Raw genomic sequence first — 26,716 nt, 5'->3', positions numbered from 1 at the left:
ATACATTGGCAGGTCGCCCAAAAATTACTTCGTAGGGAGAGAGACCGGAACGTGAATGAGGGGTAACTCGTAATGACATGAGGGCAAAGTGGCAAGGTATCGGGCCACTTCAATCCAGTACTTTCCTGAATCTTAGCCATTTTTAGTTTCAGAATCCCATTATACTTTTCCACTAAACCTGCCGATTGAGGGTGTCGAGCTGCATGGAACTTCTGTCGTATCTGCAGTCCATCACAGATATGTCTAACAAGAGCCCCATGGAAATGTCCCCTGTTATCTGACCAAATCAAACGGGGCAGCCCGTATCTAGGGATAAAATCTTTGATAAGAGCTTTTGCTGTAGCCAAAGCAGTGTTCTCCTTAGTTGGGTAGGCCTCAACCCATTTACTAAAGGCACAAACCACTACCAGAACATATTGTAAGTTGTTGACGCGTTCCATATGGATGTAATCCATCTGGAGTACTTCAAACGGCAAAACAGGAGGTGCAAAATTCCCACTCAAAACACTTTCTCCCTTACCCGGATTGTGTTGTAGACAGGCCATACAATATTGGACGAAATGGACAGCCGTCCTTTGAATGTTGGGATTATTCCATACTGGGTCCAACAAAGCACAAATACCTTTAGCTCCAATATGAGCCGAACCGTGAGCCATAGTTACAACGACTTGAACCAAAGCATTGGGTAACAGCCATCTTTGTTTTTCCGTCAAATCAATCCAACAGTTATTTTCATCCAACCTTCCCACTTCCTGCTCCCATCGTGCCAGTTGAACCGGAGTGGCTTCTTTCTGTATTTCTCTAACACTCTCTATGGTATTATTGAACAAATCAGATTCTTCCACCCATCTTACAGAAGAGGTTAAAAACATAGCCGATAATGCGGACTGAGCGTCTGCTTAGCAACCTGGTCAGCAAAGGCATTCCCCTTCCCTACTCATTTACCACCGCCTTATGGGCACTGCATTTGATTATGGCTAATTTCTTGGGTAAGGTTAGGGCAGCAAGTCATCGTAACACCAAGGGGCCATTCTGTATTTTCTGACCGTGAGAGGTGAGGAAGCCCCGCTCCCTCCACAGCTGCCCAAAGCTATGGGCCACGCCGAAGGTGTATTGGCTGTCTGTATAAATGTTAACCTCAAGTCCCTCACTCAATTCACAGGCTCGTAATAATGCCACCAATTCAGCAGCTTGGGCTGATCGATAGGAAACTCGAGAAGTCTCAACTACCATTTTTAGTGTGGTGATTGCATATGCAGCTGTTGTTGTGCCATCTGCTAACTTGAAACAAGACCCGTCCACATATAATTCCCCTTGGGGGGCAGTAAGAGGAATGTCAGTGAGGTCAATCCTCCCCTTCGTTTCTTCCTCAGTTCGGAATATGCAATCATGTACATAATTTGCAGTTTCACTCGAAGGGAGAGGTAACTACGTAGCAGGGTTTAACGTGGCACATCACATGATTGTAGTATGTGGAGCAAATAGTGTCAATTTATATCCAGTGAGGCGAGCGCTTGTAAAATGCTGTGTTTTGGTTTTATTTAGCAATGCATCCACAGCGTGTGGCACCATCACTGTCAGGCTAGAATTTATAACGAGCCCCTCCGACTGTCGAATGGCCACCGCAACAGCTGCAGTGGCCCTCAGACAGCTAGGAAGTGCTCTGGCAACATTATCCAATGTGGCCGAAAAGTAAGCTCAGGGCCTTTGCTTACCACCGAATCCCTGCTTTAACACTGAAAGCGAGCAACCTTCGACCTCATGCTAGTATAGTACAAAGGGTTTACGGTAATCAGGAGTACCCAAGACGGGTGCAGAACAAAGAGCAGATTTCAAAGCATCAAAAGAATGCTGACATTCATCAGTCAAAGGAAGAGGTTCATGCACATCTTTAGTGGTTAAATGTAACAAAGGTTTAGCAAGGAGAGAAAAATTAGGTATCCATTGACGACAGTAGGAAGTGATGCCAAGAAAAGCACGAACTTCACGTTGGGTGCAAGGGACAGACATGTTAGAAAAAAAAGTAATTTGTTCAGGAGTCAAACGCCTACACTCCTTCGACAGTAGATGACCTAAGTAGGTCACCTCCATCGACAGTATTGAAACTTAGACAGGGACACTTTATTATCTTTTGCTGCCAGATGGTGCAATAATTTAACAGTGGCATCCTTACAGCCCTCCTCAGTGTCGGACGCTATTTATTTATTTTTCAGATTTGTAAAGCGCACTGTTACCAGCCGGTGTCCTGTTTTACTGTTTAAAAAGCCATGTTTTCAGGGCCCTCCTGAAGGACATTAAATCTGAGGCCAGTCTGAGGACCACTGGCAAGGCGTTCCAGGCCTTTGCTGCTCCCAGGGAGAAACTCCTACCCCCCCAGCGGGCTTTCCTGACCACAATCTGATCGGCTGACCAGAGGGCTCTTGCTGGTTTATACCATTGGAAGAGTTGGGTCATACAGTGGGGGCCTATTCCTTTGAGCGCCTTAAAGACTAGGCAAAGAGCTTTAAATGTAATTCTTTTGCACACCGGTAGCCAATGTAATTTCACCAGATCCTGGGCGACCGGGGAAAATTTGGGTGTACCCGTAATCAGGCGGGCTGCTGCATTCTTCAGGATTTGCAGTTTGTTAAGCAGCCCATGTTGAGCATTAAGCAGCAGGCTATCAACAGGTCATCCACATATTGCAAGAGCACATTGCCCGAGGGTAACACTGAATCGTCCAACAGGGCCTTAAGGGCCTGACTATAGATGCTCGGACTTTTAGTATAGCCTTGAGGTGCACATCAAAATCTAAAGCTTCAGCCAGATAACGAGAAGCCGAATATCTGGCAGCTGTCTGGATGAATCCGGATGCTGAAGGAAGCATTCTTCAGATCAATGACTGAGAAATATTGGGCAGTTGGTGGAATCATTGTCAGTATAGGGCTATTTAGGCAGAGCCTCTCGACAGCGCAGCTGAGGTAGAAGGCGGTGGCAGTGTCTTCACACCGCTAGCTTGCTGTACGAGGAGAATTTCATTGAGTGACTGGCTGAGCAGAGCGTTTTCAAATGATAGCGCTTTTTAGACTCTTCATTTTAAACTACTTGTGCACGATTTTAGCGAGAGAGTGCAACTCTTAATTGTTTAATACTTTTTTAAAAACATCCTGAATATCACCGGAGTGCTAGTCTCGATCACTGTGCCTGCCCGCCTCGGTCCGACTCGATAATTCTTTACCGTTGTGTGGAGGGCGGACAGGTGAGGGCCAGGCACTTCCGGGAGCGGTCAGCGCTCTAGCTCACAACAGGGGGCTATTTAGGCGGAGCCTCTCGACAGCGCAGCTGCGGTAGAAGGCGGTGGCAGTATCTTTACACCGCTAGCTTGCTGTACGAGGAGAATTTCATTGAGTGACTGGCTGAGCAGAGCGTTTTCAAATGATAGCGCTTTTTAGACTCTTTTCATTTTAAACTACTTGTGCACGATTTTAGCGAGAGAGTGCAACTCTTAATTGTTTAATACTTTTTAAAAAACATCCTGAATATCACCGGAGTGCTGGTCTCGATCACTGTGCCTGCCCGCCTCGGTCCGACTCGGTAATTCTTTACCGTTGTGCGGAGGGCGGACAGGTGAGGGCCAGGCACTTCCGGGAGCGGTCAGCGCTCTAGCTCACAACAGGGGGCTATTTAGCCATCGCCTCACAGGAAGTGCGCAGCGATTGCGTGCAGCCTCATCACAGCCGAAGACCAGCCAAAGAGCTGCCCGTCTGCGCCCGTCTGCGACAGGACGCGTCGACGTGGCGGCGGTTCTTGCACCATGCCGCCTATATGCGCCGCAACACGCATCAGGTATGAGGCTTCTTCCTTATTACAATTAAGACAGCCCACTTCCCCTTGTTACACGGATGATAAGAGGCCCTGTTTTGACGGACCCTTCTCATGTCGAAAATGCCATTACTCCTCCATGAAACTCACTCACTCACACAAATTGAGTATGACTCCTGATGATCTGCATTGTATCCTCATTAATGTGCGATCTATGCCCAAACATCAAATAGAGATCTGTGATTTGATACACTCCCTGAGTCCAGACATATGTTTTATCACCGAAACCTGGCTAAAGCCCCACACGATTTCCCTTGGAGTGCCAATGGGATATAAACTCCACCATTCAGACCGCCCTGATAAAACAGGCGGTGGTATCGCTATTATTTACAAAGACTACCTCAAATTGGATATCTTAGATAAACAATGCTGTAAAGACTTGGAAATAATGGTCTATAGAATCACTTTTCCTAACAGAAAAACCAGTAAGGGAGCACTTATATACAGACCTCCAGTTACATGCCCTACATTTTCTATATCTCTTTTAGAGATTTTAGGTCCTCACATACGAGCTAACGAGGACTTTCTTCTCCTTGGAGATTTTAATATACACACCGACCAACCGGAATCCACGGGGGCCAAAAGTTTGTCTGTTGACCTGACAACCATTGGCCTCACACAAATGAACCAGGGTCCCACACATGAAGGTGGACACTGTATTGACCTGATATACACCAACTTCGACAATATATCCTGTCATGAACCTACCCAATTAGATTGGTCCGATCATTTTTTAATACAGTTCACCATTTTTAAAGTCAATTAAGGCCCCTATAAAAAATCCTCACCCCCTACTATGCGCAGACAGTGGCACAAGCTTACACTGGAGGCATTACAAAAGGTATGGGAAAAACCTAATATGAAAGACACTGAGGAAGTGGAACATAGTCTAACTATGTTCCAGCAATCTCTCACGGTAGCCATTGACAAAATTGCTCCTTTGAAAACTCTTAAACAATTCCCTGTAGCCAAGCAGGAAAAATGGTATACCGAGGCTCTCAGAAAAGAGAAGCAAGAATGTAGGAGGATAGAGAAGAGATGGAGAAAATTACACTCAGAGGATAACAAAAAGGCACATCGTGCAGCTCAAACAAACTACTACAAACATATCAAAGCTGCCCGCAAAAACAACATTGCCCAACAGCTCGCGGAAGCCGGCAATTCCGCTAAGGAACTCTATAGGATCCTTGAAACATTTGTCAAGCCTACAGCTTGCGTAAGCCCAGATGACTTCTCACAAAGTCTATGCGAAGAAGTTTCTTTATACTTCGAAAATAAAATAGAGTCCATTTATGACAAAATCTTAGCATCTCAAATAGGCAATGATACTCTGACTGTTCTCCCCTCCACCAACAACTCTAACCTCACGCTGACCACATTCCCTCCTATCAATAATGAAGAGATATTCACACTAATGACCCATGTAAAATCCGGGTCTCCGGACGACCTCATCCCTGTTAAAACCCTAACCTCCCTCAGCACCTTGTTAGGTCCACACATCCAAGATGTAATTAATCAGTCTCTGAAGAAGGGACATGTTCCAACTGAATGGAAAAGAGCGGTGGTGAACCCCATCCGCAAGAACGCGGCTCTCCCCTGGACGGAGCTTTCCAACCTCCGGCCCATCTCCCTCCTACCGTACCTCAGCAAGCTGGCCGAGAAACATGTGAACTCACACCTGTCCAGTTACATCGAGGCAGCGGGCGGCCTAGACCACTCACAATCTGGTTTTAGGCCCAACCATAGCACCGAATCAGCCCTCTTGTCAGTGACAGATAACATCAGAATGTCGCTTGACAAGGGGAGCTCAGTGATTCTAGTGCTATTGGATTTGTCCGCTGCCTTCGACACGGTGTCGCACAAAATTCTTCTCGACCGCTTGAAAGGAGTGGGAGTATAAGGGACCGCCCTTGCGTGGCTTGAAAGCTTTCTTGCAGATAGACAACAGGGTGTCAAATTAGGCTCCCACAGATCTATCTGTAGACAGCTCACTAAGGGTGTGCCACAAGGCTCATGCCTGAGCCCTACGTTATTCAACGTATATGTGGCCCCCTTAGCGGAGATTATAAGATCCTACGGGTTCTCCCCGATCTCTTACGCTGACGACACTCAGCTGTTATTTCCCTTCCAAACTATCACACCTGCAGTCATGCAATCCTTTCAAAATGGCATGAGAGCTGTGGCAGGTTGGATGGCCCAGAACTTCCTCCAATGCAACGTGACTAAAACCGAAGTCATGTTGTTTGGAGAGGCCACCCTGCTCTGGTCTCCGGATTGGTGGCCACTTGAGCTAGGACCTGTTCCTGCCCCCAAACAAACCATCAAAAATCTGGGAGTACGCCTGGACCAAACACTGATTCTACAAGACCATGTCAGTCAAGTCACGGGAACATGTTTCCGAATAATTGGTCTCCTACGGCGCATTTTCCCCTTCCTGCCAGACATCCACAGGAAAACGCTGGTACAGGCACTAGTACTCAGGCCGGTAGACTATTGTAATGGTCTACTCATTTCCGCCAATCAAGAGCAACTATGCAGACTGCAGGTGGTGCAGAACACCGCTGCTAGACTCATCTTGAATGCCCCCCCCCGTACCCCGTCACGCCCTCTCCTTTTCCACCTTCACTGGCTTCCAGTGCAACAACGGGTCAATTTCAAACTTTGCTGCATAATGCATAAATGCATTTATGGGTCCAGTCCCAAATACTTAAAAGACATTTTTGTCCCCTACTCTCCTGGACGCACTTTACGCTCCAGCAACACCATGTTGTTGCATGTACCTAAAGTCACCAGAGCGAGACAGGGCGGCCGAGCACCCTCTCTCAAAGGCCCCCTACTATGGAACTCCCTCCCACCTCAACTGAGACACATTTCTAATCTACTTTCTTTTAGGAAAAAATTAAAAACATACCTATTTACCCAAGATTAATCCACCTTGCTCCTACACTGCCATTCCCCTCAATAAATAATTCGACTCACGCAGAAGCTACGCGCGGAGATACCCCTTCGGGGCTGATTCAGGCGCGCTATAAGCATATAAATAAATAAATAAATAAATAGTGGTGATATCAGTTACTACAGGGTACTGTGGTACTATAATCTTATTAACCTCCCGCAGGTCTATCACAAAACGATATGCATCAATATTCCCAGAATCAAAGCATTTCTTAAAAATCGGGACAATAGGACTGTTACAAATATTAGCAGCTGTTTCCTCAAACACCCCTTTATCAATCAAGCCCTGAATAATTGAGAGTAATGCTCGTTCGCCAGCCGGAGAAATTTTGTACTGGGATGGGTTTTTAGTTTCTTTCTGAAGGGTAGAAGCTGTGATTCCTCCTTCAAGGTGGAAGGGAGCTCATTCCACAGTTGCGGGAGAAGCACGGACAGGGCCCTGCCTCCTTTAGTTTTTAGTTTGAACCTAGGTTGAATCAGGTTGGAGGTTGTTCCTGAGCGCAAGGATCTCCCGGGAACATACCTCTTTAAACGTTGCTTGATGTACTTAGGGGCTTTCCTGAAGAGTGCCTTATGAGCCACACAGAGACATTTAAACTGGACTTGAAATTTCACTGGAAGCCAGTGCAACTTCTGAAGCAGGGGGTAGCGTGCAAGTTTCTAGGCAGGGAGTGGATCAGCCTGGCTGCATCGTTCTGTATTACCTGCAGCTTCCTCAACAGCTTCTGTGGCAGGCCGAGATATAAGGCATTGCCATAGTCAAGTCTCGAAATGACTGTGGCGGATACGATCAATTGCAGGGTGGAGGCAGATAAGATGGGGACTAACTTTCGTAGTTGCCTCAACACACCTATGCCAGACCCGACGACAACAGAAACTTGAGGGGCCATTGAGAGATCCGCGTCCATTCTTATCCCTAAGCTTTTTACTACAGCACCAGGAGTCGGGGTGGTTCCCAACTCGGGGGGCCAGTACAGGTCACTCCAGGGATCCTCTTTGTTTCTGATCACCAGCACCTCCGTTTTGTCAGCGTTCACTTTCAACAGATTGTTAGTCATCCAGTTGACCGTGAAGCTGAGCAGATTCCTCACTGATTCCTGGGCCTCTTTGGTGTCATCCAGCCAGACTAGTAGCTGGGTATCATCTGCGTAATTGAAATTTTCGCAGTTCATACGCATAAGCTCCTCCACCAATGGTTGTAAGTAAATATTAAAAAGCAGGGGGGATAAAGCCGACCCCTGGGGCACCCCCAGGTCACCTCACTGATCCCAGACAGTTGGTCTCCTAGCTGCACTCTCTGGTTTCGACCTCACAGGGAGGATTCTAGCCACTTTAGCACCTGGCCTGTGAACTCCAGTTTCGCGATACGGTCCAGCAAGATGGTGTGGCTGACCGTATCAAAAGCCGCCGATAAGTCTAAGAGAATTAAGAAGAAAATAAAATCGTTTTTACTTATGGTTACACGTTTCAACTTAATTTACACCTGCAAACTACATTCTAATATACAATCAAATAGAAGAAATTATATAAAAAAATACTTCATTATAACATTATGTTTCAAATATATAAAAATATAATTTGGAAAATCAGTGTCATCTTGAAACGAACATTACCAACTACAATTGGACTGGCTATAATTAATGTCACTTATATTAATTGTGAAATCTATCAGTAATGTTGATGAAACACAAGAATATTATTTTAAACTATTGTTAGTGTACACAAGATATTGGCATTAACAACTTTCATTGTACCACTCCCAGGGAACCAGCTTTCTGTCTTCCTAAGTGCTCGCTTGCTGTTTGACATTGTGCAACATCTTTCCTCAAGCATCCCCCTTTAGATAGTAGACTCAGATTAGCCATCTAAATTTGCAACACTAAAAAACTGATCAAAGATACAGCTGTAAATATTTCATTAGATGTGTGCTTAATTCGGATGCCACAAGCAAGGGTTTTCATGGCACCTAAATGTTGACCCACCTGTAAAATGTCACTTCAAATGGCACAATAGCAGCTGTGTCCTAAACAATGGTGGCAAGTTATTACTCGGTAGACTGGATAATGCACCCGCAAACTCAGAGAACAAAACATAAATAATTACCTTGTGATGAACATATGCAGATTAAATGGGATACCTAGAACTCTGTTGTGAAAACATTAGTCCACTGAGGAGGCTTGCAAACTTCTGTTACCTTTTCTTTTACTTTTCTGTACAATGTTATGTATTTTTATGTTATACTACAGACAATGTTTTATTGTTTTTTGTGCTATGCACTGATGGCTTAGGTTATGTTATGCTATACTTTAATAAGTTATTCTGTGCTGGGCTACATTAAAGCGTGTTCTGTGCCAGGCCATGTAATACTGTGGCATTGGTCATAATATAATGTCTTATATTATGTTTAATCCTTCTGTGCTATGCTGTATTGTATTAGGGTGTGTTATGTTGGGGCGTGATTTGTTTTATTGTATTATAGTATGGTATTTTATGAGGGGTTGTGCAATTCCACTATCTTCTGTATGTTTGGAAGTCTTATGCTGTGTTGTGCGGTGCTATCTCATATTGCTATGTTGTGTTACTTTATGTTATGTGATGTAATGTTATGCTATGACTATCACTCATGAGGGTTTCCCGGTGCTGAGCAAGTGTGAGTCTAGGCAAGCCTAGGGCCTAGTGGAACGTCTTGAAAAACTGTGTATTCAACTTCTTGTAGATGTCAAGAAGTACGGAGGAAGCTCTTATGCTCAGTAGCAGGTTGGTTCCATGTTTAAGGAGCAATGTAGGAAAAGGCTTGACCGCAGGATTTGTTTTTCTGCATGCATGGAATGTGTGTGAGTAGGAGTCTAGAAGAGAGGAGATGTCTGGAAGGTTTGTGAACGCAAATGCTACTGTTGAGGTGTGCTCAACCAGTGTTATGGAGTGCCTTGAAAGTGTGAGTGAGGAGTTTGAAATGTGCTAATGTGTGTATGGGAAGCCAGTGGAGCTCCTTTAGGTGTGTGGTAATGTGACCCTGGGTTATATGATGGTGTGCTATATGCCAGTGTTGTAACCTATATATTGCTTCATCATTTTGTGTATTGATATGCTATGCTATATTATGCTAGAATGTATTGTTTTATATAAAGAAGTTGTGTTATTATATGGTGTGCTATTTTATAACATATAGTGTTATGCTTTGAATGTTTGGGTATACTATGTTGTGTCATGCTGTAATATGAGGTGCTCTGCTATTAAGGTTTATGTTTTAGATGTTGTACCATGGTGTGTTATGGTACAGCGTGTTGTGTAGTGAGAATGTGCTAATGTATATCTTGCCGGACTGTGTTATGTTTAGTTATGTAATGTTTATTGTACTATGCTGCACTGTATTATAGAACAGCTTAATGTGCTATGTTGTGTCATGCAGTGCTATATTGTTTAATGTTGTTGCATGCTGCGCTATGTTGTCTCATGCTGTTTTATGTTTTGGTTTGTTGTGTTTTGCGGTACTTGACTGTTATGGTGTGCTGTGTCATGTTTTATGTTATAGTGTGTTATGTTGTCCTATGCTGTTATTGTGGGTTGTGTTATGATGTGTTATACTGATATGTACTGTGTTAGTTTATTATGTTTTATTTTATATCATGTCATGTTGGGCTATGTTTATATTATGATGTGCACAATTATGTCATTGTGTGTTGTGCTATGATGTGTTATCCTGATATGTACTGTGTTATTTTATTATGTGTTGTTCTATATTATGTCATGTTGGGCTATGTTTATATTATGATGTGTAGAATTATGTTGTATCATGCTGCACTGTTGTGTTATGTTAGTATGTGGTATAGTGTGTCATGCTGTCCGATGTTGGAGTGGTGTTATGCTGTTTTCCTCTTTGCTACACTATGTACTGGTAATATGTGTTTTATTATGTTATGGTATGCTATGTTATAGTGCGTAATGTTATTGCATGCTGGGCTAAATCAGGGTGTGCAAAATGTTATATGTTTTGAAGTGCATTCCTATTATCAAAATGTGTTTTGGTTATACCATGCTGTGCTATGTCTTGTTAAACTGTGCTGTGTTGTGTTTTACTGTGCCATGATGTGCTATGTTATGGTTTGTCATATTATGCCAAGTTGTGCTTTGCTATGTAGGTTATGATGTAGTTGAGATATGCTGTATTGTGCAGGTGTTTACTGTTATGTTATGTTGTAATGATGTGTCTATGCTGCCCTATGTTAGAATAGGTTATTTCTGTTATGTTGTGCTAAATTAGTGTGTGTTATGCTGTGGTATCCTGTGTTATCTTAGAGTGTTACAATGAATATACAAGGTAGTGGTGGTCAAAGCAGTAGCCCATCAATCCTATAAATAATCAGTATGGTAATAGTTGACAATATTAGATCTGCAGTCAAGGTGACCCTCAAGGTAATAAATAAAACACCCCACTACCCTGGATGTCAACTAAAGGAAGGTCAGCCGAACTCCCATATCAAACTGATTACTGCAAAAGGTTGTACCTCAGCACTCTCCAAATTAAATTCCTATTTGTTTATGGCTGTAATCCTAAAAGGGGTACAAAAGGGGTTGGTGATGGACGGAGCATCTGAACCAATCAAACACTCACACCCAGTTTTGGTTATACCATGCTGTGCTATGTGTTGTTAAACTGTGATGTGTTGTGTTTTACTGTGCCATGATGTGCTATGTTATGGTTTGTCATATTATGCCAAGTTGTGCTTTGCTATGTAGGTTATGATGTAGTTGAGATATGCTGTATTGTGCAGGTGTTTACTGTTATGTTATGTTGTAATGATGTGTCTATGCTGCCCTATGTTAGAATAGGTTATTTCTGTTATGTTGTGCTAAATTAGTGTGTGTTATGCTGTGGTATCCTGTGTTATCTTAGAGTATTACAATGAATATACAAGGTAGTGGTGGTCAAAGCAGTAGCCCATCAATCCTATAAATAATCAGTATGGTAATAGTTGACAATATTAGATCTGCAGTCAAGGTGACCCTCAAGGTAATAAATAAAACACCCCACTACCCTGGATGTCAACTAAAGGAAGGTCAGCCGAACTCCCATATCAAACTGATTACTACAAAAGGTTGTACCTCAGCACTCTCCAAATTAAATTCCTATTTGTTTATGGCTGTAATCCTAAAAGGGGTACAAAAGGGGGTGGTGATGGACGGAGCATCTGAACCAATCAAACACTCACACCCAGTTTTGGTTATACCATGCTGTGCTATGTGTTGTTAAACTGTGATGTGTTGTGTTTTACTGTGCCATGATGTGCTATGTTATGGTTTGTCATATTATGCCAAGTTGTGCTTTGCTACGTGGGTTATGATGTAGTTGAGATATGCTGTATTGTGCATGTGTTTACTGTTATGTTATGTTGGAATGATGTGTCTATGCTGCCCTATGTTAGAATAGGTTATTTCTGTTATGTTGTGCTAAATTAGTGTGTGTTATTCTTTGGTATCCTGTGCTATCTTAGAGTGTTACAATGAATATACAAGGTAGTGGTGGTCAAAGCAGTAGCCCATCAATCCTATAAATAATCAGTATGGTAATAGTTGACAATATTAAATCTGCAGTCAAGGTGACACTCAAGGTAAAAAATAAAACACCCCACTATCCAGGATGTCAACTAAAGGAAGGTCAGCCGAACTCCCATATTAAACTGATTACTACAAAAGGTTGTACCTCAGCACTCTCCAAATTAAATTCCTATTTGTTTATGGCTGTAATCCTAAAAGAGGTACAAAAGGGGGTGGTGATGAACGGAGCATCTGAACCAATCAAACACTCACACCCAGTCAACAGATCTGGGTTTAATCCATCACCGTTCTGTGGCCCACTCTGCCACCCCAGTTCAGTCATGGCCATATGCAAAACAGTCTGACCCTGTACATCATGGGAACAGTCCAGCCTGAACTGCCAAGCCATGCCTTCCCTGGAACGGAAACAAGCTTCCTAGGACCGGTTTCTGGCATTACAGCTGTCTTCAGCCAGGCTTGCTTGAATCCAGTGGCAAAGTGAGCAAGAGACTCACATCTGAGCATAACCTGCCAAACTTATGGCGAACAAAGCGGTACAAAAGGGGGTGGTGATGGACGGAGCAACCGAACCAATCAAACACTCACATCCAGTCAACAGATCTGGGTTTAATCCATCGCCGTTCTTTTGCCCACTCTGCCACCCCAGTTCAGACATGGCCATATGCAAATCAGTCTGACCCTGTGCCTCATTGGAACAGTCCAGCCGTACTGCCAAGCCATGCCTTCCCTGGACCGGAAACAAGCTTCCTAGGACCCGTTTCGGGCATTACAGCCGTCTTCAGCCAGGCTTGCTTAAATCCAGTAGCAAAGTGAGCAAGGGACTCACGTTTGAGCATACCCTGCCAAATTTATGGCGAACAAAGTGGTACAAAAGGGGGTTATGATGGACGGAGCATCTGAACCAATCAAGCACTCACATCCAGTCAACAGATCTGGGTTTAATCCATCATCGTTCTTTGGCCCACTCTGCCACCCCAGTTCAGACATGGCCATATGCAAATCAGTCTGACCCTGTGCCTCATGTGAACAGTCCAGCCCGAACTGCCAAGCCATGTCTTCCCTGGACCGAAAGCAAGCTTCCTAGGACCAGTTTCTGGCATTACAGCCGTCTTCAGCCAGGCTTGCTTGAATCCAGTGGCAAAGTGAGCAAGGGACTCACGTCTGAGCATACCCTGCCAAATCTATGGCGAACAAAGTGTCACAAAAGGGGGTGGTGATGGACGGAGCATCTGAACCGATCAAACACTCACACCCAGTCAACAGATCTGGGTTTAATCCATGGGTTTAATCCATCACTGTTCTTTGGGGCATGCAGTAGTAATGCCACCCTAATCTCACCTCGTTCCGTGTTTGCGGTGGGCCCTAATTAAACAGAATGAAATGCAACCCTGGGCCTGCCGCACACAGGACATGTGGCAGGCCCAAAACAAATTAAAAATAAAATTCCCCTGGGTGCATAGGAGACCAGGACAGGTCTCCAAGGTGAGGATAGGGTGAGGTCACAGATAGGTTCAGTAGGCTCGTCATCACCAGGGGAAAAGGAATGAACAGAGGGCAGCTGAGCAGTAAATAAACACCACCTCGTCACCCTGCTGTGAGGACCCTGTTTCTATAGGCCATGGGGAGCCACTGGGCTGATACAGGGAAGGGTTTGCATTCCTTTGAATATCGTGGGCGCTGCCTTTATTTACAAAAGTGGTACAAAAGGGGGTGGTGATGGACTGAGCATCTGAACCAATCAAACACTCACACCCAGTCACAGATCTGGGTTTAATCCATCACCGTTCTTTAGCCCACTCTGCCACCCCAGTTCAGACATGGCCTGTGCAAATCAGTCTGACCCTGTGCCTTATGGGAACAGACCAGCCTGAACTGCCAAGCCATGCCTGCCCTGGACCGGAAACAAGCTTCCGAGGACCGGTTTCTGGCATTTCAGCCGTCTTCAGCCCGGCTTGCTTGAATCCAGTGGCAAAGTGAGCAAGTGACTCACGTCTGAGCATACCCTGCCAACTTATGGTGCACAAAGCGGTACAAAAGAGGGTGGTGATGAACGGAGCAGCTGAAGCAATCAAACACTCACACCCAGGCAACAGATCTGGGTTTAATCCATCACCATTCTTTAGCCCACTCTGCCACCCCAGTTCAGACATAGCCATATGCAAATCAGTCTGACCCTGTGCCTCATGGGAACAGTCCTGCCCGAACTGCCAAGCCATGCCTTCCCTGGACCGGAATCAAGCTTCGAGGACCGGTTTCCTGCATTTCAGCCGTCTTCAGCCCAGCTTGCTTGAATCCAGTGGCAAAGTGAGCAAGGGACTCAAGTCTGAGCATACCCTGTCAACTTATGGTGAACAAAGACGTACAAAAGGGGGTGGTGATGGACGGAGCATCTGAACCAATCAAACACTCACATCCAGTCAACAAATCTGGGTTTAATCCATCACCGTTCTTTGGCCCACTCTGCCACCCCAGTTCAGACATGGCCATATGCAAATCAGTCTGACCCTGTGCCTCATGGTAACAGCCCAGCCCGAACTGCCAAGCCATGTCTTCCCTTGACCGGAAACAAGCTTCATTGGACCGGTTTCTGGCATTACAGCCGTTTTCAGCCAGGCTTGCTTGAATCCAGTGGCAAAGTGAGCAAGGGACTCACGTTTGAGCATACCCTGCCAAACCTATAGCGAACAAAGTGGTACAAAAGGGGGTGGTGATGGACGGAGCATCTGAACCAATCAGACACTCACACCCATTCAACAGATCTGGGTTTAATCCATGGGTTTAATCCATCACCGTTGTTTGAGGCATGCAGTAGTAATGCCACCATAATCTCACCTCATTCCCTGTTTGCGGTGGGCCCTAATTAAACGGAATGAAATGCAACCCTGGGCCTGTCGCACACAGGACATGTGGCGGGCCCAAACCAAATTAAAAATGAAATGCCCCTGGGTGCACAGGAGGCCAGGACAGGTCTCCAAGGTGAGGATAGGGTGAGGTCACAGATAGGTTCAGTAGGCTCGTCATCACCAGGGGAAAAGGAATGAACTGAGGGCGGCTGAGGAGTAAATAAACACCACCTCGTCACCCTCCTGTGAGGACCCTGTTTCTATAGGCCATGGGGAGCCACTGGGCTGATACAGGGAAGGGTTCGCATTCCTTTGAATTTCGTGGGTGCTGCCTTTATTTACAAAAGTGCATATTTTGCCATTTTATTACGAATCGCAAAATTCTGGAGGGTCAAAGTAACCCCAATATAAGTACCTCAGACTTTCTGGTACCTTGCATTTCTATAGAGGGTTCCAATTAAACCTTATTGTTATTTAAATATCTTTAATGGTTTATCATATTTTTGAATGTACGGTTTTAATGTTCATGAAATTGTGTTTCCTAGTCAACCTCATGTTAATTTGCCAACATGTAATATATGATAAATAAGAAATGACAGCACTAAATGACAATTTATGGCTTCCATTGATGCAAAACAGTCATATTAACAAGAGAGATACACATTTCCTTTACATGATGATCAATTTCGTTAAATATAATGCATTCCAAAAAGCAACATATCTTTTTGACACTGATTACGCATGGACAGGTTCATGCAATAAACAGTTGTGCCATAAGGTTAACACAGCTTTGATTTTCACTCTTTTGCTGCATAAATTTGAAAAGCATCAGATTTTCAGAAAATTGATGCTCATCATGGTAGAGTTATTGGTCAGACAGTCCTCCTCTCTGATAACTTGATACCATTATACAAAACATAGGGGGCGGAAATAAGATGCATTTGACTTAATGAACGTTTCAAAATGTGACTGAATGCTGAGTGTTTCCGGTGGCATGAAAATCTCCACAGTAATGATGGAGTCTGGAAATATCTTGAAAGTTTAAAAATCCATAGACTATTATCTATTTTAACAAACCCATCATACAGATACTTGAACTGGGCAAATGCTGCTCTGTGAAAACATGACTCTGAAGTTATGAAAATACTTTTAGTTTTCAGACTTATGACGTTCTTCCACTTATATATTTATTTTCTGTACAGACAGCATGCATTTCATTATATGTCAAGGTATGTTTTATAGATGCAAACGCTTATAAACAAGAAATACTTTCAATTGCTGTTTGCTTTGTTTTTGACCCCTTCGCTGAATTCAGAAATGGGTCATTAGTGTGGATCATTCAAGGTTTCTTTACAGAAAATAACAGTTAAATATAGGAAAAATTGAATATTAGTTGAAAGCAATATACCGTTACATTGGCTGGACCTTTCTGGTTGTGGGGATATATAGGACTTGTAGGTTCACCAAGAACCGACGAACCCAGAGCCAATAACTAAGCAGAGTCTTGCAATGGTTTTTTATTATGTACTGGTATATAGCAATTATCTGGGAAAATGTATACATGGAAAAATCTGTATGAAAGACACCTATGTTTTACTGAAATGGGATCAAAATATACAGTTTAAAGCAGCAGATATTTGCACATTTCTGCAATTTGGAGTACTCGTGCTAGTAAAAGGTGCTCTGCAATTCTGTGTTACCCTAAGTCACCCAATAGAAATTGTACCTCACTTACGTGGGTAAGCCTAGGGCCCACGGCAGGAAATGGCTCAAAACGCAACGTGGACTCACCACATTTTCACAATAAAAAATGACCCTTTTTTTGCCAGGTGCCTAGCTGTAGTTTTTTTACCCTAGCTCTGCCAGCACCTAGGGAAACCTAGCAAACCTATACATTTTTTAAAACCAGACATCCCGGGTAATCCAGGATGGGGTGACTTGACTTGCTCTCACCAGGTTCTGTTACCCAGAATCCCTTATAAACTTAAGAAATTGACAAAAAAACACATTTTCCCCATATTTCTGTCACATTGACTCTCTTCTTATTCTCATTATTTATAAAGCCTAGACTATTGATTGATGTAGTATCATTATACTGAAGAAGTAAATAGACTGGGCAGTGAAAAAGCAATAGTGGTAGCTAAATCTGTAGCCCCCAATCTGCCCGTGGGGGCAGATTGGGGGCTACAGCTCCCATCTGCCTCCCAGGGGGTTCAGAAAGACTGTCATTTTGGCAAGGTGTGGGGGCATTGGCGTGACCGTTTTGGGCAGCCCCCTACCCTAAATAAAAAAGTTGGCAGAAAAATCCCTGGTGTCAAGTGGGCTTTCTGCCTGCCCGGGGGGGGCATATTGGGGGCTACTTCCCTCATCTGCCCCCCGGGGGGGCAGAAAGACTGACTATGGACAATTCTATTGGGGGGAGCAAAAACCCTTGCCCAAGGGGCCACTCCACCCTCCCTGGTGTTTTAGTGGGTGGATCCCTGCTACCTGATACCTCTCCTTTCTTTCTACGTGCTCAGGGGGCTGAGATAGCCCCCTGAGCATGTAAAAAGTGAATCTGAAATGAGCCTAAAGGCTCATTTCAGTTTTTGTTTCTGTGAAATGACATCAGCGCAACATGCGCGCTGATCGTCATGTCACAAAACCAGGGAGGGGGCTCGGGAGCTGGGGAAGCTCTTCCCTAGCTCCCGGGGCTTTGGCAGAAAAAAAGAAATCCCTCTGGTGCCTGCACTCATGACGGAATGGTTCCATCTTGAGCACAGGAGCATCAATGCTCATTACGGGACCATTCCATCATAAGCATCGAAGGGGTTAAGAGAGCTACATTAACTCTCTTCTTATTCTCATTATTTATAAAGCCTAGACTATTGACTGATGTAGTATCATCATACTGAAGACGTTAATAGACTGCACAGTGCAAAGCAACAGTGGTAGCTACTAAAGACCTTATTAGGAGATCATCTGGAATTCCACTCAAGATGGTGACAAAGGTTACCTGCCCTATGAGAATTATGAGATCTGCAGAGGTGATCGTCTTTTTAAGAATGGGGTATCCGTATAAAATTCGAGGGGAAAAAAGAAATAACTAGCCCTGGGCAAAAATTACATTATGCTGCAGTAAATACCATCATTGTGAAAACTTTGCATTACACTTGTTATTTGCAATTCATGGAATTATGCCATTAATCCACGTTAAACATTTGTATGCACTTCATGGTAATAATTTACTAGAAATGTCCCATTCACTGTAAAGATTTACCACAACAGCACAGGAACATCAGAGCGTGAGTGGCTGTGGTTCATGGTACTTCTTTTGCATTTTTAAAAAATGTGAAATTAGTTGTTGTGTTGAAAATTTCATGCTGTTGCTTAGCATTTTCACTGCTATGCAATTACATGAAAGCAAATTATGCAACTTTTATACACCCATAGAAATAACTGGGAGCATCAGGACTAGAATTAAAGATTCCAATGGTAATTCCTGATTTCTCTGGAGCTCATAATTTTCCATGATTTATTAAATAGTAACTCTATTGTAGCCCTTCAAAATGTTAAAAATAAATCTGCGTTAACTCCAGTGGAGTATAAGACATTTCTGACAGTTTCTTTAAAATAGTGATCTTGAGAGAGTAGATAAAATTCTGAAATGAATTGCGAAAAATCAGCATTATGAAAACAGAGTACAAGTAGTAGCAATAATAAGGTCAAAGGAGAAAATTAGAGACAAAAAAGCAGCTATCAGAAAATGACAACTAGGAATAGTGAGAGGTTTTAGAACAACATGAGAAGATTGCAATGAACCTCATGAACCTCATGACACCTCTGCCGGACATTGCTTGCAAACCAAAGACTCAAGATCATCGCCTACGCCGATGACACCTTGCTCATGCTCTCCCTCACAGAAGATGCAGACTTCACAATAGCCAACATCTAAAATACCATGACCAACATCACCACCTGGATGAAGACCAACTGTCTCAAACTCAACTCAGATAAGACAGAGGTGATCTTCTTTGGACAGAAGCCCTCCGCATGGGATGACACATGGTAGTCCGCAGCACTTGGCCCATCACTCATCCCCACCAGCCACACACACAACCTTGGAATCATCCTACACACCAACCTGAACATGAAACAGCATATCAACACCATCTCCTCAGCCTGCTTCCTCATCCTCTTCATACTCTGCAGGTTCTCCAGATGAATTCTCATCTCAACCAGGAAGACAGTTACCCAGGCTTCCATGGCCAGCAGACTCAACTATGGCAACGCGTTCTATGCTGGAACCACCAAACAACTCCTGGGCCACCTGCAGTCCAACTCCATCTCCGCAGCACGACTAATTCTCAATTTCCCCAGAAGAAGCAACATAACCCCTCACCTTCAAGATCTCCATTGCTGTCTGCCCAGGAAAGATGCCTCTTCAAACTCCACACAGATTCCAACAAAGCCCTCCACAAGTCCGGACCCACCTACATCAACGACCACCTAACATTCCACTAACTGACTAGGAATCTCCGAACCTCCTTCCTTGCCTTGGCCCACATACCTGCATCTGCCGCAGCCACTGTGGATGATGCTCCTTCTAATATTTCACCACCAGGTCCTGGAACGACCTCCCTCTCCACCTTTGCACCTCCCCATCTCTGAAGAACTTCAGGAAGCAGCTCAAGACCTGGCTCTTTGACCGAGGCACACACAGCTCACCAGCGCCTGGAGAATCCCCAGTGTGACAAGCCACGCTATACAAGACCTCATGTTGACTAAAAAAAAAAAAATCATTAACGTAAGAAATTTGGTTGCGTGGGGTGAAAGGCTACTCAAGCAACAGCCACAATCCTTGACAGGGTGAACCACTAAAGTCACTAAATTATCCTGTGCTTAACTCTCTGATAGCATGGTACAAAAGCAGTCAGGCTTAACTTATGGGCAATATGTAAAGTGTTTAAACAGTAATAAAGTGAAAACACAGCACAAGAAAAATCCCACACTAATTTAGATAAAAAGACAACATTTTTATAGCCTATTTGTGAATAATTAAGGATCGTGCTTTATGTGCTTGTTGTGCATTCTACAAGGTGTTGCTTTGCTAGGCTTTGCATCATCCAGCATTATTTCTGTTGAAGCTATGCAGTGAGGCTTTATGGGGCTTTGCATCACTCTGTGTTGGCACGGATAAGTTGTGCTGTGGGATTTTGTGTCTCTTGTAGTTGGTTCTGATAAAGCTGGCAGTTGTGTGGCAGCGCATTATGGGCCTTCCTGTCTCTTGGAGTGACTTCCAATAAAGCTGTGCAGTGAGGCTTCGTGGGGCTTCACGTTGCTGTGCAATGCTTTACTCTGGATTGGGAAACTTCATTTTGGCTAGGAGTGGCTCTCTCTGATGCAAGCTAAGGTCCCTGGATGTGGGTAGGAACAACTTGGAGATCAGGAATCAATTCAGCAGACACCAGCAGAGCTCCAGCAAGTCCAGTTGCAGGTCAAGGAAGGAGGAAGAAGACAAAAGAAGGGGGCTTCCCAAGGGTTTTATTGATAATATAGGCAGGCCAAGGGGGAAAAAAACAACTGTATAGAAAATGAAAGAAGGTACCCTGCCTAGTGTTTATAGAGGTCCTAGTTAGAGGATCCAAAAATGATAAAAAAGGGGGGGTGATTAGCCCAAGGGCTGACGCTGCACAGGACAAACACCAGGTCAATCAAAGCAGACTAAACAAGATATATTAGAAAAATACATACTTTTTATTTTTCTTCTTTTTAAATATATTATTAGTAATTTTCAGAGGACAGACATATACAAATTAGATAGTCACATTGATATATCGCAAAATACATAGCAAAAGTTTTTTTTAAAGATTAAGAGCTACCCAATACTGACCACACTTCAGACAAACTTACACACTCATTCATACAGGGATTGTCTCTAACTCTAGTTTAAGCATTCAACTACCATTCATCCATTCATATAGTCCTGGCTTAGGCAACAATAGATATTCAGTAAGTTGCCTAGATCGGGAGGTTCATCCAGGTAGATAGTATTAATACGGGTCCTGATGTAGTTAGGACAGAATGCCGTATTCCTGGGAAAACATGCCGACGCGCGTTTCGGTGAAAAGCCAATATGGCACCACCTTCATCAGGGCCAGGGTAGTATGCTGGGTAGGGGGAGAGAAGTAAAATCTGGAAATAAAAAAACTTTGTCTTAGTCCCGTATTTCCAATATATAAGCACATAAACATTTCATTTTCATAGTATTATTTGCTTTTTAGAAAAGAGGAAACATGTGTAGACCTTCTCTATATAGTACATTTGAGGTTGACATTCTTTGACACTGTGCAGCAACAGACCAGTTGGGGACACTCCCATAAAAGATTCCCTATTCAGTGGAATCTAAAGAAGGCAACCTGATAGCCTAAGCTAAATGAACAATAGAGTCTACTTCACAACACTAAACACACATTTAATAATCACACACTCATTGTCGTTCACCTAAGACCCCAGGGCTTTAGCTCGGCCACTCAATATTAGTGTTTTTAATACAGAAAGGTGCAGGTGGTAAGTAGCATGACCCAATTGTCCTAATTTGCCCCAACAACTCATAAGTTCTTCTAAACTCGTGTGGCATTGGTAGTTTCACTTTAATTAGTATTACCTGTTTGTTTTGTTTAAGGTGGCGTATGATTAGAGGGCCACCGTCACGACTGCAAAGGGAGATGGATTCCAATTGTAACCTTAATAAAAAGGTATAATCGATTATTGTCATTAATCAAAGATTTCCTTTTAATACTTAGTGAAACAGTTAAAGGCCGGAGAAATCAATTAACCAGGCTATTTAATCTGGGCTTGTGGTTCCTTTGGTCGGGCTTATGCGGCTCATTGCTCCACCAATTAGTTAACATAGGTAAGGTAACCAGAGATGTAGAATTCTTTAGATATAAAAAGATAGGTCATTATATCTATGTTCTTAATAATTAAAGAGACACTCAAACCCCCCTCTAGAGAGACAGACCAATAGGAAAGTACCTACTATAGTGTAAAAAACTTTTGAGTATTATCTCATCTCTTCAAAGACGTCCTGTTGGTCAAGTCGGAAGATGAACCTGTCGTCTCGCTATCAGTGGTGGTTGTATCGATAATAAGTGCTCCTGTTGGTAGCGCATTAAAAGACGCCCATTAATTGTAGCCCTTCTTTAATCTATACTCTAAGGTGATAGTTTTTTAGAAAATTTATTTATGACCCAGGTTCAGTTACCTGCAAGGACTAATGTTGTGGCTTCGGTCCCGCTGATGAAGTCAAAGCATTTGAATCAGAGGCTCCGGTAGCTGGTAAATCAGGGAAACAAAATACGGGGGGTAGTTAGCCGATTATGAGAGGTCACAAGTGCCAAAGAACAGAGTGAAATATATCCACGGGTGATGGGTAAAAAAATAAATAAAGGGAAAATCCCCTCAAAATTATAGCCTGGTTTGTTTATAGTTAAGGCTCCTATAAGGTACGTGGGGTGGTCACAGGTTATAACGGGCTGATAACCAAGAGGTGTAACATATAAACTGTGAGGGGAAAAGCCCTTTAATAGTGTCAAACAGTCGTGCTAGAGATAGCAAAACCCTTTAGTGGTCTCGTACAATCGTGTAAGAGAATAACTCCACGGAGCACATTACCGATAAGCATAACCACACTAGCAAGTAATTTTAAAGAAGCGATTTACCTTTAAAAGGATCAAGTCAGGCTTTATCGCGGGGATTCCACCAACTAGGACGTATTCAAGAAGGAAGGCTGCTCACTGGCATTCCTAAAAGCGGACAACAGAATTACATATTGTCCGTTACGTGAGGGCATTTGGACAGGCTCCGTTATGTGGACTTGGCTGGACGCTTAAGCTAAACCGCGATGTTAGATAGCTTTAACAAGGTAATTACCTTAGTAGAGTCAAGTAAGGCTTTGTCACGGGGATTCCACCAACTCGGACGTACTCGGGATGGGAGAAGGCTTACTCGCATTTCTAAAGATGGACAACAAAAATACATATTGTCCGTTATATGGGGGCATTTAAAGGGCTCCGTTATGCGGACTGAGGTGGTCTCGTAATTCTGCTTACCGTCACAGAGTCGGTCGTCATCTTCATATGGGGTTCCGCCGGCAGCCAAGTCGGCCAAATGCACGATACAGGACACTCGTCTGTGCGCTAATAGGATGACATTTAAATAGGTATTTACCCGCGCTTTTTTTTGGAACTTTCCCCAGCCGAGTCTCGCGTTATAACGAACACTAAAGAGGGACTTTTTGCTATGGGGGAACTGTCCCCGCCATGTTGGTTAAGTTGTATAGTATTAAATCGGGCGCCTTACAGATGACGTTAAAGTAAATATTTTTATCGCGCTTTAACTTGGGACTATACCCAACCGTGTCTCATGTTTTGGAGAACACTGAAAAGGGACTCCCAACTGTGGAGGGACAATATCCGCCATGATGGTTGAAATGCCGAATGGGGACCCAATAGTTCTTAACGTCTCTCCTCATTTAAAGGAGCACCTGCTCAACCATCTTACGTGACCCAATGATATGCCAAAACGGAGGATCATACGGAGAGATGTAATTATGGTTACGTGACAAGAACATGTTATGTCACTTTCGCCCAGTCTCCAGTGGGATAGAATAAGGAAGTTGATAGCGCTCAAGACTAGACATATTCTAGTACTCCCATCCGGGTATAAATGGTCTAATATGCGCAAGCTGTGTTACAATTCATTTCCTTATATTCACACAGGTTATTGTATTTAGTCTGACTATACTGTATTCCATGTACATTGACCAGTGGTTTTCCAGCATATTTTTACAGAATTGCTTGGTGCCAAGGGCATTCTTCGTTGAGCCCTTTTTCCACCGCATTTAGAAAAAAGATCCAAAATACCTCCCGTTTTTTTCGGAGGTTTGTGGTGTTGGTTCCTGGGCAGGTTTTTATTTTCTCTAAAATAAACCACCGAAGCTCTAGCTCTGTATGGTTTTTCTCCGCCCAATGCGCCACCAATGGAGCTGCTTGTTTTTGGTTCCTAATATTGGACTTATGTTCTCCAATTCTAGCCCTGCATTCTCTGCCAGTTTCTCCAACATAAGGAAGATTGCACGGGCACAATATCAAATAAATGACATTGCTTGTGCGGCAATTGGTCATATTGGCGTTGCGTCGTACAGACACAGTGCGGGTATTGGTGGTGACAGTTTCTCCAGTAATTGCCTGTGGGCAGATGTGACATGTCCCACATCTATGGTTGCCATATATTGGTTCCAGTCCGGTGATGGCTGTCTGATTATTTCCAGATGTCTCCCGAAATTTACCCCGAACAAGGTGGTTTTTAAGGTTGGCGTTTTTTTTTTAACGCAAAAATAGGGCGGTTTAAATGTGTTTTTTCATGTTCCAAATTCAGGATTTGCCAGCTGGAGTTGATCGCTTGTCGTATTTTGTGGTTCATCTCAGAATGACGGGTCACGCATACCAGTTGCTTTAGTTTTTCCGGTTCTCTTTCCACAAACATAGCCTCCCGGTCGGTGTATCTCGCCCGTTTAAACGACTCCTTGATGAGTCTGGGTGGGTATCCTCGGATCCGGAGTTTTTCCTGAAGAATGTCAGCCTGAATCAAGAAGTCATCCAGATACGTACAGTTCCTTCTAATGCGAAGGAACTGACTGTAGGGGATACTATCCCTTTGGCTCCGCGGGTGGTAACTGGCATATTGAAGTAGGGTGTTGCGTGCCGTAGGTTTGGTGTATAGAGAAACTTTGATGATGTTGTCCTGGTGCTCAATCCAAATGTCTAGGAATTCTATTTTAGTTGTACTTAGGTGGCTGGTAAATCTCAAGTTGGCGTCCGCCGCATTGAGCCACTCAATGAATTCGTGCAGTTGTTCCTCAGCCCCCTTCCAAATAAAGAAAATATCGTCAATAAAGCGTTTCCAGCTTTTGACGTTTTCGTAGAAGGGGGCCAATTCATTGAAGATATTTGTTCTTTCAAACTCTCCCATGTACAGACAGGCAATACTTGGGGCACAACTAGCTCCCATACTTACTCCAGAGGCCTGCCTGTACATGGTGTTATCGAATTCAAAATAGTTCTCGAATAGAACTATCTTGAGACATTCCAAGATGAATTCCTTGTTGGTGATCTCAGTGTTTCTAGAGATGACAGTTTCAATCGCATCATATGCTCCTTTTTGGGGGATGTTAGAATACAATGCTTCCACATCTAGTGTGACCATGACTTCAGAGTTCTCAAAAAATTGAGTGCCCTCCACCTGCTGAATAAAGTGTCCTGTATCGCGCACATAGGATTTTAGCTCGATCACCATTGGATTAAGGAATTTATCAATATATTTGGACAACGGCTCGGTAGCCGAGCCAATTGTCGAAACAATTGGTCACAGGGGTGGATGCAAGCTGCACTTGTGGGTCTTGGGAAGCCCATAAATTATGGGCATTTTAGTGTTGCTAGGAGTTAGAAACTCTGCTTCATCCTCACAGATTTGGTTCTGTGATACAGCTTTCTGGACCATTTTTAATATGCGCTTTTTTAAGGCATTCTCAGGATTCCGGGTGATCCGTACATAGTGGCCTGAAGAAGACAGTAAGTCAGTCATTCTTTTTTTGTAGTCAGACGTATCAAGTATTGTGATTCCTCCCCCTTTGTCACACGATTTTATTGTGATATTTTGATTTGTTTCAAGTTCTTTGAGGGCTCTGTTCTCTATGATGGACATATTGGCCTTAGGTATGGGTACATACTTAGTCATTTTGTTTATTTTTTTCATCACTGTTTTTTCAAAGATGTTAACCTCAGGGCCCACCATTTCTAAGGTGGGAGTAAACGAGGACGGTGGTTTACATCCTGATTTATTCTGGTCATTGTCAGTGGGAGGTGCCTCTTGGAAAAATTTTTGAAGTCGAACCTTCCTGAAGAAAAGCTGTAGATCTCTATTCAGTTCAAATTTGCTGAAATTAGCGGATGGTACAAAGGACAGCCCTCTTGATAAAAGTTTAATGGCTGCAGGGTCTATATTCTCACTGGAAAGATTGAACACAGGGAGCCCCCTTATGTTCGCCAGTATTGATGATGGCGGGTCTGCACATACATTTGCGGTTGACCCCGACCCTGATGGTAGTTCCTCGTCTGCGGTGTTCTCGACGGGGGTCGGGAATTGCCCCGGCGGTTCCCTAAAAAACGGTTCTGTTGATGGTTGCGTTCAAACCCTCCATTCCTATTGCCTCTATTTGGGTTATGCCCACGGTTAGAGCTGTGACCTTGATCATAGTCTGTATCAAAACTAGGGTCATACTCATCGGGGGCATCCCCCTCAGAGTCAGTGGTCTCTGAGAAAGTTGTGACCTTTCTCCCTTGGCCCCATCTGGGTGCCTGACCGTGAGGCGCACTTTCTTCTAGGGTGGTATAAAAGTCCTTCCCTAAATAGGGGTATGCCCTTTCCTGATTGAACATTCGGATGTCCTTTCTCAATTT

The sequence above is a fragment of the Lissotriton vulgaris genome, chromosome 8 (genome assembly GCF_964263255.1).
Source record: "Lissotriton vulgaris chromosome 8, aLisVul1.2, whole genome shotgun sequence".
Classification (NCBI taxonomy): domain Eukaryota; kingdom Metazoa; phylum Chordata; class Amphibia; order Caudata; family Salamandridae; genus Lissotriton; species Lissotriton vulgaris.
This window is presented reverse-complemented; position numbering follows the sequence as displayed.